Source organism: Phodopus roborovskii, unplaced genomic scaffold (genome assembly GCF_943737965.1).
Source record: "Phodopus roborovskii unplaced genomic scaffold, PHOROB, whole genome shotgun sequence".
NCBI lineage: Eukaryota > Metazoa > Chordata > Mammalia > Rodentia > Cricetidae > Phodopus > Phodopus roborovskii.
Window position 1 is genome coordinate 174,839 of NW_026126574.1, and position 17,218 is coordinate 192,056.

Here is a 17,218-nt window from a genome sequence, read left to right on the forward strand (position 1 = left end):
CAAAAACAACAACATCAAGACAAAAATTTCACACATTCCCTAAGGCAGAACACCAACTGTTTCCTGAGTATGGTTCTGCTAGTATAGTTCTCAGGTCTCATGTACTCAAAAATAAATAACAAAATTCCAACTTTTAGCCACAGATGATGAATCAAGCCTCTGTTCTCAAAAATCTGAAAGCAGAGATTTGTCAGCTCACCAGGACTACAGTCTGAGTTCTAGAAAAGAAATGGGTATACAGAGAAATGCTGAAAAAAAAAGACAGAAAGTCTTTCAACTACTAAGACAATTACCAGGCCCTTTCTGGGTTTTTGTTTTTAAGTTTCATATATTTGACTTCTGCTGGAAGTGAAGCCATTTCCCTAAATTTATCACTCTATCTTTCTCTAATTTCCTCTATTAATATGACTATCAGTACAACAGAATGATTGGCTACCTTATTTGAAAGTTGGCTTCATCCTGTGTAATGCTTTGGTTATGTATCACCAATTGTAAAGGCTATAGACCCAGTGACAGAGAACTTGCCCTTTCTTGACATACTCTGCCTATAAGTTGAAATCCTCGTAAAAGTTCTTTTGCACTGGCAGGTGGTACTCAGATTTCACTGATTTTAATCATGTGCATGGCTAAACCACATGCATAATCTAAAAACTGATAATTCCAGGATCCATGGAGAAAAGTAATTACAGCTGTTGCATTAACACAGCAATGTGTGAAAGAGAGTGAACTAGAAGCATAACCCTAACACCAGTTGGATTTGGCTGAGGAGAAGGAGCTTTGGGAAGAAGGGAAACTGTGGTCAGAACACTTTGTATGAAATCAATCCTGAAGGATCTAAAGATAGAACTGATAAAGCATTCCCACCATACCCCTTCCCCAGTAACAATAATACAATAAAATCTGTGGGGTTGTGTCACACATCAATAATCCCAGCCCTTGTGTAGCAGAGCCAAGCTATTTTCTGTGTGCTTGAAGACAGTCTGGTCCCAAGACTGAGTTCCAGGACAGTCTGCAATGATGCACAGAATCCATTTGGCCTAACAATCAAAATAACAATAAAATGAAATAAAATAAAATAAAAAGACAAGGGAGCAGAACTCTCTGACTCTAAGTGATACGTTTCTTTGTATCCAACCGAAATCAGCTAGCAATGGCACTGTGATGACCCAGGTGAGGATATATAGGATATTGAGTTTAGGCAAATTGGCTCGAGCTGTATGCTTATGAAAAGCCGTCATCAATACTTGGTAGACTTTTCAGTGAATGCAGAATCTCTTAGTCCCCACTGAATTGCCCAGGTTCACCAAAGAGGAATATAATCCCACTCTTCCAAAGCAAACCAAATCCAAGTTAGACTTTGCCTTGATTTACCCTCATGAGAGGAGAGGAGAGGCATTAATTTGTAAAAGGAAGGCAGCAGGAGCCACAAGTATCATGAGGATGTTGATGACTAACAACAACTCTGGTCCCCTAAAAACAAGTCCAATATATACTGAAATGGTTCATTCACATTCCTCAGAGATAATACTGTACCCACTGAGGTGATGTTACTTGGATATCTATCATTCAAGAATTTTGTCTTCCTGAGAGACAAAACACCTTGTTGAAGTTAAACTCTCACTGATATCTTGTGGCACGTGTTGGAAGGTGGTAAAAGAGCAGTGGAGAGTAAGAGGGAGCTAGGGAGTATAATGCTAAATTTCACAAGGCCATCATAGTTGTTTGAGAAAATGCAGCAATGATGGTCAATGTTCTGGCTGCCCTGCCTACTTTGGTTTTCATTTCCATGTCTTTGTGTTAGTTACTTCAACAACATTTTCCCCCATTGCAGCTTTATAGAAATACAAAAGGCATTTCCTTTATGCAAGTTTTCGGGTTAGATGGTGGGGTCTTCACCAAAAGACAACACTCCCTTTATTCCATTTCACACTAGGCCTCTCCTTATCTCTTTCAGTACAGACATCAAATTTCTTGGTGCTTTTTCCCCTCCTCAAACTATACATTTTGTGTTTCTTTTTGCCCTGCTTATTATTTTTTATGGTAGCTCTGCATGAATGTGATTACTAATAACCATGCAACAGAGTTAATATTAGGCTGTTTTGAAATATCCTCTGCCTATAAAATTAGTCCAACTATTTCAATTTGCCCTCAGGCAGAAAGCATCCTCATTTTTTTCCCCAAGCACCACAAGAATGGTTTCTAACACTGTCACTAATTTTGTTGCCCTCTGAAGTTTCTTGAGCTAAGCATCCATAACCCTCAATGATCTTAGCACTGTTGTCTCCAAGCTCTTACTATGATGTCCATTCAGCCCTGCTTATAGCAGTCAACAGCTTTCCTAATCCAATTTCCCCAGGTTTTCCATATTCCTTCCAAAAGCAGCATGGCTAGCTTCCTGTCACAGCAATGCCCCACCCCTTAGTACCAACATTTGTCTTCCTCTTATTAAAAAGAAAGTGTTTAATTTGGGGCTGCAGAAGGTTAGAATCCATGATCATCATGAGGAAAGCATAGCAGCAGGCAGCAGGCAGGCAGGCAGGCAGGCATGCAGGCAGCAGGTAGGCAGGCAGGCAGCAGCCAGGCAGGAAGGCAGGCAGACAGACACACCTCTTCCAACAAGGCCACACCTCTTAATCCTTCCTAAACAGTTCTACCAGCTAGGGAACAAGTATTTAAACATGTGAGTTTATGGGGACATTCTCATTAAACTACCTCAGATTACCTTTTAACAACATAGAAGATAACCCAAAGAAATGATGACATGGATAGTGTAATATGCAATCAAAAAGTTATAAGACCTGTGGAATAGGAGGGAAAAGATTAACATAAATCTAAATGAAGATTTTCAAGGAGAAAAGAGCATTCATTGTCTGCTCTGCCAAATGACCTGGGTTCAATTCCCAGTACCCACAGTGGCTTACAGAGTGACTAACTCTGATTCCAGAGATCTGACAGCATTTTCCGACTTCTATGGGCACTGGGAATGCACATGGTTCATGTAGACAAAATACACATAAAACAATGTTTAAAAAGACTGTTATACATTGACAGGCAGTGATAGAATATGCCTTTAATACCAGCAATCAGGAAGCAGAGGCAGGCAGATCTCTGTTTGAGGCCAGCCTGGTCTACAGAGGAAGTTCCAGGAGAGTCTAGGCTACACAGAAAAAGCCTGCCTCAAAAAGAAGCAAGCAAGTAAACAAGCAGACAAATAAAAAATAAGAAATACAGAATGAAAGAAAGAAAACAAATGGGGCCAAAAACATATGTTTATATGGAAGCAAAATCTAACAAAATTTACAATCCTTAGAACTTGCCCTTTCCAGGCATGATGGCTGAAACCTTTAATCCCAGAACTCAGGAGGCAGAGACGGTAAGATCTATGTGAGTTCAAGGCTAGCCTGGTCTACAAAACAAATTTTAGGACAGCCAGGGCTGTTACACAGAGAAACACTGTCTTGAGCAGACATCCTTCTCCACCCCCCAGATAAACAAACTTGCCTTATAGAACAATATTTTAAAAGAAGATTTATTTAGTTATATGTATATGTACATGTATATGTATATGTACATGTTTTTGTACCATGTCTGTGCAGGTACCCACAAGGCCAGAAGGAAACATCAGATTCTCTGGAGTTGACTTTGAAGTACTTGATGTGAGTGTTGGGAACTAAACTCCGGTCTTCTGGAAGAACACCAAGCTTTTCTAACTGCTGAACCATCTCTTTAGCCCCACAGGAAGGTATTTTAAAGCCAGTTCCTCTCTCCCAAAGATAGCTGGAATGCAAGAAGGAGTATTTACAAATAAAATTGTGTGTGTGTGTGTGTGTGTGTGTGTGTGTCCATCCCTGGAGCCAGAGACTGATCTCAGGGCCTTGTGTATCCTAAGTTTGCGGTATTTAGAAAGTTATAGGCTCAAAGGGCCTGAACTGCATGACGATAATGTTTAAAATGGAAGAGGGGAACCAGGTCTGGCACACACCTGGAAGGAGATATGAAAGTCCAAATTTCAAACAGTAGAGAATATATAGTAGAAAGGAAAGGAAATAAGAGAGAGAGAGAGAGATAAAGAGAGAGAGAGAGAGAGAGAGAGAGAGAGAGAATGGCAGGAGCAGGGGAAAGAAATAATTCTAAAACTATAAAATAAAATAAAATCAGTAATTATAACATCTTGGACATAAAGCCAATCTCAAAAAAAAAAAGCGAGGAAAAACTAAGTGTCAGAACCAAAAGAAGGGAACTGAATGGATGCCAAAGCTTAGAACAGGAGCCATAGATGCCCAAGTGGGATCTAGATCTCGAAGCCTGGGTGTCAGCGTCTTCGTGTCTGTGTTGTGCAGGAATGGAGGGTCAGGTTATAGATCCTGTAGGCAGGCCTCAGAGCTTTACAATGGTGCTGGTTAGTTTTATGTCAACTTAACACAAACTAGAGTTATCTGAAAGGAGGGGACCACAACTGAGAAGATGCTTCCATAAGTTGCAGGGCATTTTCTTAATTAGTGATGGGGAGGGGAGCAGCCCATTGTGGTTGGTGCCATCATTGGCCTGGTGGTGCTGAGTTCTTAAAGAACGTAAGCTGATCATGCCATGAGCAAGCCAGTATGCAGCAACCCTCCGTGGCCTCTACATCAGTTCTTATCTACAGGAATCTATGTTGAATTCCTGATGGAGGTGTAAGCCAAATAAACCCTTTCCTCCCCAACTTGCTTTGGGTCATGGCCTTTTGTCATAGCAATTATTACTCTAACTAGAACAACAAGCAAAAGGAGGAAAGTGTTGTATCTCTCCGTGGACAATGGTAAACCCCAGAAAACAAAACAAAACAAAACAAAACAAACAAACAAACAAAAAAAACAAACCAACTACTCCCTAACATAACAATTAAGCAAAGGCCATGGAACCTTTATCCTGGCCTTGAAAGTATTCTCTAAAAGCAGTCTAAAAAAGCCTTTATAGTAAATCTAAGAAGTAGTCAGAGTGTTCACCTAACACTTGGAATTTCACTGTGTTCAAAGTACAGGAAAACAATTGTGCCTGAGACTCCAATAAAATCAGTAATAATAGTGAAACCACAATAAAAAAGGGTTGAAATACAGACACTGAAAAGAAATGTGCTAAATCATATCCGCAGGTTATAGGATAGTTTATAGAGTAAACAGAAGCAATCTGTAGTTGTGAGAATTCATTATGAAATGCATCAAGATTTCAAGGTACAAGACTAACATAAAAAAAAATGTTTGTTTCTTCTGCCACCAACATAAACAACGGTAGAAATAAGGAGAAAGACACTATTTACAATAGCAATGTAACAGAAGATATGCAAAGACATTCACAAAGGAAATTATCTGACAGAGTTAGGTGAATGAGATAAAGCATGTTCCTAAATCAAAACCCAATCCCCTGGAACAAAGATGGAGCAAGAGATAACACTCTTCCATATCCCTACAGAGTTTAACTAAAAGGTGAGCCACAAGAGAAGGCCACAGTCAACAACAGAGAGTAAGAAAACATAAAAACCAAAAATACTTAATGTTAGATTTACAAGGCCATCCAGGGCTACATGAGAAGTGAATCAGTCTAAAAGAGAAATAGAGCTCACAGCTTTAAACCCCAGCACTAATATATAAGATAGGAGCAGGGCATTAAGGATTTAGTCTTGGCAATTAGTCTCCAGCTTGGTATGGATAATATCTCTCCAGCCCTGGTACAGGACCGAGCTCTCTGGTAGCCTAGATGCTTTGCTTCTCTGATCTTCATTGCTTTATTAGTTCATAAACAATGTATCAACCACAATCATCGTACTTGAGCAGCTTTTTATGACTATTCTTTTTGCACTTGTATAGTAATTCCTCTATTCTTACACCTCAAACATGTATTTTCCCTCTAAATTATACCAGAAAGAAGGGGTAAAGAGGGAGGATAGAGAGAGGGTGAATAGGAATAAGGAGCAATGATACTTATGTATTAAAATGCCATAATTAAATTTGGTTTTTATGTATTTACTATTTTAAAATTGTCATTACTTAGTAAAACTGCTAACAAAACAATATTATTTATTTAAGTCTCCCCCTTACTCTGTGAATGTGTGTGTGAGTTCCTAAATATTTTCTTCATGATATTGACTATTTTTTTTATTGCACAGAAAGTTCTTTCTTTGATGTAATCCTACTGGTTTTTACTTTGTTGCAAGTTTTCGGGTCTTATCCCAAAACATAGGTACACAAAAATCTAAGTCTTCAAGTGTTTCGCCTTAGACTTTTCATACTTTGGACATTTGTACAGCATGTGAGATGTGGATCTAGCATCAGCAATTGATTTGATGGCTTTCCAATGTATTCTCTTGGTGTCTTTGACAGAAATATGTGGTTTTCCAGGTACTCTACTATGTTCTACTTGTCTCCTTGTCTTTTCTCAAGCCAATACCAGACACATTGTAGACAGACTTAAAATCAGGTATTAATACGACTTCAGTTTCGTTCTTTTATTCAATAGTGTCATGTAGATTTTAAGATTTTTTTTCTGATTCTATGAATATTATTATTGGTAAGGATTGACCTGAATCTGTAAACTGTCTTGGGTAGTATGTACACTTTAATAATAATAATAATAATAATAATAATAATAATAATAATACCAACTCTGTGATGGTTTGAATGAGAATGGCCCCCACAGGCTCATATATTTGAGCCCTTTGTTCACAGTGGGTAGAACTATTTTAGAAGGTTAGGAGAAGTGGCCTTGTTGAAGGGAGTGTGTATGCCACTGAGGGAGCCCAGGTTGAACCCAATCTCTCTCTTTCTTCTCCCATCTCCTACCTCCTCCTCCTTCTCCATTCACCCTTCCCCTCCCTCTGCCTCTTGCCTGTGGATTAGATATAAGCAGGCATTCTTCCTGCCTGCCTGCTGCCACACTTCCTGCCACAATCATAGACTCAAAGAAACTGTAAGCAAAGTCTCAATTAAATTCTTCTTTTTGATAAGCATAGTACAGAGTACATAGTACATAGTACAGAGTACAGAGTACATAGAACATAGTGTCTCTTCACAGGAACAGAAAATTAACTAGGACATCTTATGCTCCATAGAATATCTTTCCTTTCCTGGAGTCATCTTGACATCTTTCATTAATATTTTCACAGTTTTATTGCCAATACCTCTCATTCCCTTAATTCTTTTTATTCAGAGCTCAAACAACTGGAGAGCAAAGAGTCCACCTTAAAAAATGGGCAAAGAAATGGGCTACATAGACATTTATTTAAAAAGACATGAGGGGACTTCAGGGCTGGCTCAGTGGTTAAGAGCGCCTGCTGTTCCTGCAGAGGACCTGGGTTCAGTTTCCAGCACCCACGTGGCAACTCATAACCACTGTCATAGCCCTCTTCTTATCCCTGTGAGCGTCAGACATACATGTGGCATACACATACACATGCAAGCAAAATACTCATATGTGTCAACTAAAATAAATACATCTAAAAAGTTAAGACACAAATAGCCAGCAAATATATGAACAAAAAGTCAGCATCATTAATCTTCAAGGGAATACAAATAAAAACCACAATTAGATATTATTGCAAAGGGATCTTAAAAGCCATGTGTCAAGGATATAGCAGCACTCTCATTTTTACTGTGATATTCCTTTAAAAAAATCTAGGATATAAAACCATCCATGGAAAGTGAACATATAGAAATCACATGGTATGTATCCACAAAGGAATACTACTTAGCCATAAAAAGAATGAAATCTTGTCACATGTAAAGGTATAGACAAGTTCAGGCATCATGGTAAATAAAACAAATCATAGACAAATAATGCATTTTTTGCACTCATTTGTAGAAAGTGGTAAATGAACCTCCAAGAAGATGGGAAAGGCAGCGAGGGAAGACAGAGGTTAGACAAGAGTCACCAAAATACAGGAATTAGAAGCAGAAATCATTGCTTCTTCGCCCAGCACTGTAGGTAACTCTAATCTACAAGAATCCATGATACATAAAAATAACTAGAAGAGTAAAAAAATGTATATATAATTCATGTATGAGGAGAAGGAAATGTTAGTGGCATTGGTCTAGCTGCTATGTGTTTCATACTTGTATCAAAGCATCAGGCCCTTCATAAGCATGCACGGATATTATGTTAATAAATAAAATTTAAAAACAATGTATCATGGGCATAAAACTGTAAGGGATTTTGCCAGATTCATAGGCAAAAACAAAACGAAACAAAACTTTTCACAAGGTTGGTTTTGTTTTATCAATCTTCTTTTAGGTTGGATCCACCTCTGAGAAACCCAGCTAGTGACCCATATCTTGATATGCTTGAATTAATCTCAGTCTTCCATTTCTTCCTTGGCATGGCACCATACTTCATGAACTTCTAAGACTGTCAGAAGGACACTGAGAAAGTGGGATATATGTTTACCATGGCTTCTTACACATTTAGGGGGGTTAGTGAATTTACCCAAATATCTAATATGTCAAACCAGTTGAGATGAAAATGGATAAGAGTCTTTTTGCCAGTGATGTGAAAGAAATTCAGGGGCATGGTGGAGGTCTGATCCCGGTCCATAACACTGGGCACTTAGAAGACATTTGGGGAAAGCTCTGGACTTCCCCCCCTACCCCGCCAGTGGTCCGTGTTTCTTATGGGCTTTCTAGAGTCCTCACAAAGTGGCTTCCTTCTTTTTCTTGTGGGAAGGATGGCTGGACATGTGATCTAGCTTTAGCTTAACCTATCAGGAGAAATAACACTGACCAGTAAGTAAAACTTCAGAGGAGAATAATGTCCAGACTCTACTTATTTTCACAACTATAAGAGGCCTGGAGAGGAAAGGACTGCTTTAATATTCAAGGGTACAGACATTGCCCTTAGATCTTTTGTATCATGCTTGGTCTAGGTTGGGACAGAGCAGATGCTGCAAGGTCTGAGCTCAGCTGAGAAAGAACACCCTGATTCTTCTGCTCAGCTGTGAGGCAAAGTGCTGTGGGGCTAAGACGACTATGTGGGGCTGGCCACTATGGGGACTTAGAAAACAATGTGAAATGTCACGCCAGGCACAACATTGGTGTTGTCATGCAATATCTCAATGACATAGGTTTGTTCTAAGCTTGATGCCTCATGAAAGAACAAAAGCAAACAAACATGTCAGTACTGGAGAAGGCAGGCAGGTGATCAGAAGAGTGAGATCTAGGGGTCTCATGGGATTCTCAGAAGAAGACAAATTGTAAATGACTAAGTCACAAAAGATGTTAAGAGAACATTCATGCTGCATTTCACCAATAGGATGGGAAGAGCTTGGAGTAAATCTGGTCTATGTCCTGAGTGTGCAGTCCCTGGCTGTGATTTTGTGAAGAATACTTTGCCTATCTAAGCCTTTTGGGAGTGACCTCATGTATCTACTCTGAGGGGCTGTTACAAGAATAAGACACCGTGATCAACTATGGATTTGCTTTGCTGAATAGCTGAGTATGGAGCATTCACCCCAGCTTGAAACAGGTATGGGTGATGGAAATACAGCAGATACTCCAGCCCTAGGATGAATGGAAACCTGGGCATTTCAACAGAAAGAACGAGCTTAGGCAAATAAAAGGCCTTTGCTGGGTATTTTGGCATATCTGTGGCCTAAAATCCCAACACTCAGAAGGCTGAGTCAGGAGGATCACTGAGTTTGAGGCCAACTTGGGCCGTTCAGCCAGTTTCATGCCAGCCTGAAGTACATAAGGAGACACTTTAAAAATAAAAGCCAAAACAAGAACTAAAACCCCATAACACACAACAGAACAAAACAAAACAAATCAAAACAAAAAAACCAAGGGAGAACCCAACAGTTCTGGGTAGTATTGATTTCCTGAAAGCACTTTGAAATGGGACCCCAAATCCAACTATACAATAAAGTCCCCAGAGGCTGGCTAGTCTGATGTTGAGGTTCCCTCCACAGAATAATAGCTCTGGTATTTGAGGTGGAAGGACTGAATAGCAGGGTGTTTGAATATCTCCATGAAATGACCTGGTACAGGTGAGTGTGAGAACTGGCTGGGGCCTGTCATTTCAGATTCAGTGCTACAACTTTAATCACTTCTGACACCCTCCACTGTCAGCTAGTACAGGGACATGCCAATAACACCATCCATGCCTTCTGACCCACTGATCCTCTACTCTGGACAGCAAGAGACAGCTCCTAGCATGGACCAGATTCAGTCCCATCACACTCCCTAGCACACCTTGCTGGTTGACTCAGTGTCCCTCAGGATGCACAGATACACCATCAGCCAGGCCAGGATGAGGCACAGTGCTGGCTCCCACTGCACTCCTCCATTCTCCTGGATGGATGGTGAGATGTTGAGTGTTTTCCTGCACTAGAAGTACTGCATTGACGAAGCCTTTTCATACTCCTCCTCGTAGCCTGTATGGTTACCATTCAGTGGGCAGACAGACCACAGCAGGGGATCCTTTGGAATGAAGTGAGAATCAACAGAGAGTCAAGGGAAAGGCCAAGGGCTTGGTGGGATGATAGGAAGCATCTTTGACAGGAGGCTTCACACCTTGTCCTGAAAATATGGGCTAGCCTGGCTTGCGCGAAACAACAGAGTATAGTGGATCAGAGGCTTCCTGGCCTAGTCTTTCCAGATCCTTGTAGCTACCCTGTTCAAAACCAGTTGTAGGGCTGGAGAGATGGCTCACTAGTTAAGGTTACTGGCTGTTTTTCCCCAGGTTAGAGTCCCAGTAACCATAGGATGGCTCCCCTTCTGTAACTCTAGTCCCAGGGAATTTGACAAGCTCTCCTGGCCTCTGCAGGCACCAGGCATGCATGTTGTACATAGACATTCAGGTGAAACACCCATATACATAAAATAAATAAGATAAACTTTAAAAACAATTTTTTAAAAAGCTGTGAACGTACTTGAGTTAGAATCTTGAACAGTGAGCCCATTTGGATGGACAGGCCACAGGAGGGAGACACTGTGGTATCTGATGGAACAAGCAGCAGGTCCCAGCTAAGAAACAGAAGCCCTCTAAGCTCAGTTGCCTAGCCGACATTCTCTGGGCCCTCTGCTGAGGCCACTCTAATTCACACTGTTTCACATATTTGGCTGCAAATCTGAGGATACCTCTGGGGTCCTTTGCTTGAGATGAGCTTGACTTCAGTTTTTTTTTTTTTTTTTGTTTGTTTGTTTGTTTGTTTTTGTTTTTATTTTTTGTTTTTTAATATTCCTGCCAATGAACATGCTACATGAAGAAGCTCTAGGGCATGGAACAACTGAGAGATTTTCAGTTTTCTTCTCCCTTAATCTGCATCAGAAGGTAAAGATAGGGTCCTTACATTTGCTTGGCTAAAGGTACCCGCTAAGAAGGACCGACACCCTCCCATAAAGTAGAGTCCTGTAGAGTCACTTGTAGCTCGTGGGATTGAACAAAAGCTCTTATGTCGTGTATATGGCCATGCCAGTGTAGATTTATATGTTCCGGGGGATCTGCATGGCCCATAGACGTCCAAGTGAAGGTCTGCTGTGTCATTATCCTATGACCTTGGGAGAGGATTTACTGCAGAGGTAAGGGGGGGGGGATTTTTGTGAAGTATGGAATGCATGGATATTAGAGTGGTAATTCCTGGGTCCTTCTCTTCTTTTTCCATCTGGAAAGAGGCTGATATGGAGGCAGTGGGATTACAGTCTCTGAGAGTAAAAAGGATGAAGATGGGGGTGTATTGCGGTAAATAAGGATCAGGATAAACAAATAGGCCGAATAGATGTTTATTCAGGGGGAAATAACTTACAACCTAGACAGATGAACACCAGGAAATTCAACCCGATCCTCTCCTGTCCGTCAGTCACGCCAGAAAGAGAGAGCCTTTTTGGCCCCCTCCGACCTCCTTACTCAGGTCACCTCCGCCCATCGCTCCACCCCCCAATGGGCGTGGTCAGTGCTAGAGAAGGATTATCTCACTACAGGGGTGGGGTGGGATACAATATGACTGGTGGAGAGGAACATTCCAGCGCTCAGTGTGGAATTGTGGCATTTATTTATTTTCCACAAAGCCTAGACCCTTCCAGAATATCAGTAACAAGAATTTAGATAATGCACTGTTTAAAATGCTTGTCATTGAAAATATTCCTGTAGATATTCCAATGTGTGCTGTGGACCTGCTCCTCAGAAATGAGTGTGCACATGTGTGTACGCACATGCAAACACACACGCATGCGCATGCACACACACACAGTGCATAGTTTGGCTTACATTGTGACAAGTAGTGGATCCAGATTCTGTCATCCCTGCTTGGCTTGTGGCTTCCATCACGCTCCCCCCTCACTGAGAGGGTTCCCACAGGCTGGCGTTCTCATCCTCTACCAGCTCCCCACTTGGAGAGTGGCCCTGCATTTTCTACCCTTTTTGCTTTTGCTCTGGCCAGAGGTTGGCTTACATGGAAGGAGTGGAAGAGATACCAGAAGTCCCAGGCATTGATGACATTGTAGTACATTGAGAGGAAGGAGGAGACCACCACAATAGCAACACCTGTGAGCAAAGCAGAGGGCCATGCTGAAGATCAGATGTGTGTAATTTTACCAGTGGGACTTGAATGACACAACTATGGTGACATCCCCAAACAAGAACACTCTTCCTTTAGGCTTTCATTAGACCTGATACCACACCTATGACATCGTCTTGGGAATTACTACCCCTCAACTCTGATCATCTGAGATGGTAGATCAGTATTGGTTTTTTGACATCTAAGTGTCAGGTCCTGGGCTCAGTATTTTGTGTGCAGTTAGTTCACACAAAAGCATTATCCTCCTTCCAAAGAGCAAACTAAAGCTCAGAGCTTTCCCAAAACTACCCAGCAGAGCTATGGAGAAGGGCCAACTACATGCCTGATGTGAACTTGCTCCTTTTGGAGGTCGAGTTCCTGGAGCCAGCCCCATCCATGTGGCAGGAGTGTGACAGACAGACAACACTTACCCCCAGCCTGGTCTGATCTATGAGGTCCCACAGTGGGTATCACTGTGAGAAGTGAGAGTTTGCCATTAGGTTGCTCTAAAGTGAGTTTACTTGGGAGTGTTGTCAACCTTTGTCATCCCACACATAACCAGAAGAGTTGTAAGTTGTTGACTTTGCATGTGGCAGACTATACAGGTATCAATAGCATTACAGAGCAACTCCTCCCACTCCACTGGGAACTCAGGCCAGTAAGTGCATGTCAGTGCCCAAGGGGCCAGGCAGCCTCCCCTGTTTTCCAATATACAGCATACATTGCTGCCTCAGCACACTCTGATGGCCTTCATAGCTCTTCATCATTAGGAGGCAGTTTGAAGATGATGAGTTCTAATACCCCGGACATATTTCTTCCAAAGATGCAGGAGGTCACATCAGGTGGACCCTTCCTCATTCCTAAAAATGGCTCAGGCTTCCTGTCTGCTTCCCTTTCTTGGACATGAAAAGTACACAGAACATGTATGAACTCTGATGGCTCTAGATCCTGGTCTTTTACAAAATAGGAGAATCACATCATGGAGGTGCCAGGGGACAGTGACTGAAGGTCACTCTGGAAGGGTGCAGTAGGCCACATCTGGTATGTTCACATAGATGCTTGGCTTGTGCATCCAGGTATCACTATGATGCCCCAACGCCCCTAAGTGGTGTGGTGAAGATGAAATGACCTCACACTCGTGCATGCCATGTTCAGCACCAGGCACATATTAAGCAGGGGGTCGCATTTGTGTACATCCCCAGAGGGTAGGTAGCTGGGACGAAATGAATGCTATGTCCAGCCAGTCAGAGAATATCAAGCTGAGGTCCAGAGTGGAGATGCCCTAAGGTGGAAGTTCATTGGGGGTGGGATGGGGTACCATGTGAGGGTCAGAATCCAGGGCCCTCTCTGCCCGAGCTCCATGGTAGCCCTCTTTGGGAGTTGGTTCATCCAGTCACAGGTCCAGCCCATGCATACCAGTGATGCTCAGAAACCCACAAAATCTCTGTCAGAGGAACTGAGAAGGGTCCCACATACTGACACCACTGAGGTAGGGGCACCTTGCTGCATGCGCTGCCCCACAGCCAGCTCCAGGTACAAGAGCAGCATCCCCTCTACAATGAGCATGACCAAGGGACCAGGAAACTCCCTGTGGGAGGCCAGACCTGAGCATCAGGTCAGTGAGGAGAGATGAGATTCATGTCTCTGCAACTGTGCTTCCGTCACCCTCCTTTCCCCAACCAGCCTCTTCTGGCCACCCTTCTACCCCCCTCCTTCCTCCTTTCACACACCCATCCTTCTACAATTCCTCTCACCATATATCAGCCCACCTATCTCACTGACCACTTTTTGATTCATTTATTCATCCATCTATCCATCCTTCTTTTCTCCCTTCTGTCCCTCTGTCTGTCTATTGGAATACTAGACCAAGCATCAGAGTTTATAAAATAATCTCTTTCTCTATGTCTCTGTCTCTGTCTCTCTGTCTTTGTCTCTGTCTCTCTCTTTTCTCTTTTACACAAAATGTCAAACAGTAACCAAAGTAGGCCTAGTGAGTCCCATGGTCAGCTTGTCTCTGTGACAGGGCCTACTTACTTGACTACTGTTTGAGGTCAGGTGGAAACTGAGGCCTGGTGTCAAGGGGGAATGGGAACATTTTTAGCACTGCCCAGCGAACACTTGCATATCACTGTCCCAACACACAGTTACACAGTTCAGGAGGATAAGCTCAGTAGTCCTTTTGACAAAGACACTAACACAATCGAAAATGTACGTATGGATAAATTAAATATAATTCATACAAGTTGTGTATAAAACTATGAGAATACACCATAGACCGCCATTTACTATCTAGAGCTGAAAACTTAAAGAAGCAATAGGGAAAAACCTTTAAAACTTCAGATTAGGCAAAGATGTTTTAGATGCAATGGAAAAACACCACCTGTGGAAGAAAATGTTGATAAATTTAACTACATTACATTTTCCCCTTGAATAAAACTTAACAGGACAAAAAGAACATTTGCAGACTTGGAGAAAGAAATTATATATATATATCATATTCCTGAGAAAGTGTGACATGAGGCATTTATAGTGGAATCTCAAAGCCAACGGACATTCCATAAGTAACATATCTTAGTACACCATGTTGTGTCTCCGAATACATGAGATGGGGTCTGTGATAAAGTCCTGGCACTGGAGGACGCATCATGCAGAGCACACTGCTGACTTTTGACTGAGTCCTTTCATACTGAAGACAAGCAAAACAAAGGGCAAGAGTGAGGCATGAACTCCATTTTAAAAACAAAGTCACTTCTGTAATTAAAACAATCTACCCTCGAGGCCAAAACCCTCATAATTGAATGAATTTTGACATATCCTTCCCCTAAATGTTATGGAGTAGGGAACAAGTTTCCAAACCATGAGCAGAACAGTATCTGTAAGTGGTAAATAGCCTCATCAAAAGATTCATAAAACCAAATTCATTAAGAAAGTGTACATTTATACAAGGAGATAAGAGAAATGTGCTGCATATTAATATAAAGATATTTTGCAATTAGTTTGAAAAGACGTCTTCTACCAAACCCTCTTGCAAATGAACTACTTCCATGACTATTCGATTTAAAAAATATTCTAATGTATAAGGAGACATCAGAGGGGAAGGGCCAGCAAGGAGCATACTTGGTGAATTAAATATGGTCACTATTCTTCAGTGATCCTTGAACCAAAAGGAGAGTTCTCTCCCCTACCCTATGGGTCTGGGCTGGCCTTGGAAAGAGCCTTTTCCATTACAATATTGAAAAGAAAAAGAAAGAAACAAAGAAAGAAAGAAAGAAGAAAAGAAAAAGGAATGGCATGTGTATTCCAGAGGCTTGCAGCTTTTCATCCTCATGGAGTATGGCCAGGGAACATCATGATTGGGGTCCTCCAGGGTCCCCAGGGGGAGGAGCTACATGCTGGAGAATTGTGAGCCACTAGCTCAAGTACTGGGTGTGTAGGACCTATAGCCACATGAATGGAGACAGATGAAGCAGTCAAGCTTGTTAGGTACCCCACGGAGCTGTATGAGGTGATTATTGTTGCTGTAAATCACTACTTTCCCCTCATTTCAGTATCTCCACTTGGGTTCCATAATAGCAAGATTCTCTGAAAGAAACAAAAACAAAAGACAAAGCAACACAAACAAACAAAAAACCCCAAACCCACAAATAAACAAAACCCAGGACATTTGCTATACAGTGCTATTGAAATTTTACTAGTTTCTCAGGATAGGTTCCAGAATATAGTCAGATCTTCAGATCTGGTCTTAATGTTTCCTCAAGGGTTTTATCTCCCCCTCCACCCCCCCATACTTTATACCAGCAAGTTATTTTGTGGAATGTCCCTCATTTGCGGTTCTGGCAGAAACACTAAAGTGACCTGATGTTCTCCTCCAGAGGTACAAGATGTCCATTTGCCCCTTCTTGGCAATTCAGACTTTTCTCATGTGGCTTATTTAGGTGGTGTCTGCTAGATTTGTCTGCTACATCTTAACTTTTACCTTTGAAGCAGTAAAGTAATTTGGAGGGGATACATTTTGTTTGATTTTGGTTTAGTTTTAAAACACTGTCTCATTGTATGGCAAAAGCTCGCAATCTTCCTGCCTCAGCCTCCCAAATGCTTTGATACAGGCTTCCTTGGCCACTGCATTAGACTTGGAGAATTTGAATCCCATTTTATTGTGTGGACGTTGTACATGAATCAATAATTCTTACCTAATCATTAGTTGTGTTTTGTCATCCCTCTGCCTGTAACAGGCATTGTCACCTTCAATGTTGCCATTTTCAATCTCTTGCCATGCACAACAGATAACTACAGCATAAATGAGCATTTTGTTGTTGTTGTTGTTGTTGGCTGTGTGTCTGTGCTAGCTCAGGTGGGTGGAACACTGAGTTGAAGGATGGCTGGGAGGAAGTGACTGGCTTTTATTCCTTAGACCCCTGAAACCTGCCAATGTATCTCTACCTGCATTGTACCATGCACCATTATATCTCCACACTGGTCTTCTGGCTCTCAGTTTATAAGTATTTCACAGGCTGTGTCAGAGACTGGGGCACTCTGCTTATTTTAGCCCTCAGTCTCTTACCTGGTCAAATCCTCTTTCCTTGCTCTTTACACTTGAGATAAAATTTACACACACCCCCTTGATCTCCAAGGACTTCTTTCCCTCTACGGCCATTGTTCCCTGGTTCAGAGGTCTTAACACCTTCATTTCTGTCTCTCCCT

At 41.7% G+C, this 17,218-nt stretch overlaps 1 pseudogene; it reads right to left on the reverse strand.

Moving 5' to 3' along the window:
* The window catches only part of LOC127235933 (sodium- and chloride-dependent transporter XTRP3A-like), a 205,519-nt pseudogene that overhangs the window by 132,325 nt on the left and 55,976 nt on the right, over window positions 1-17,218 (reverse strand).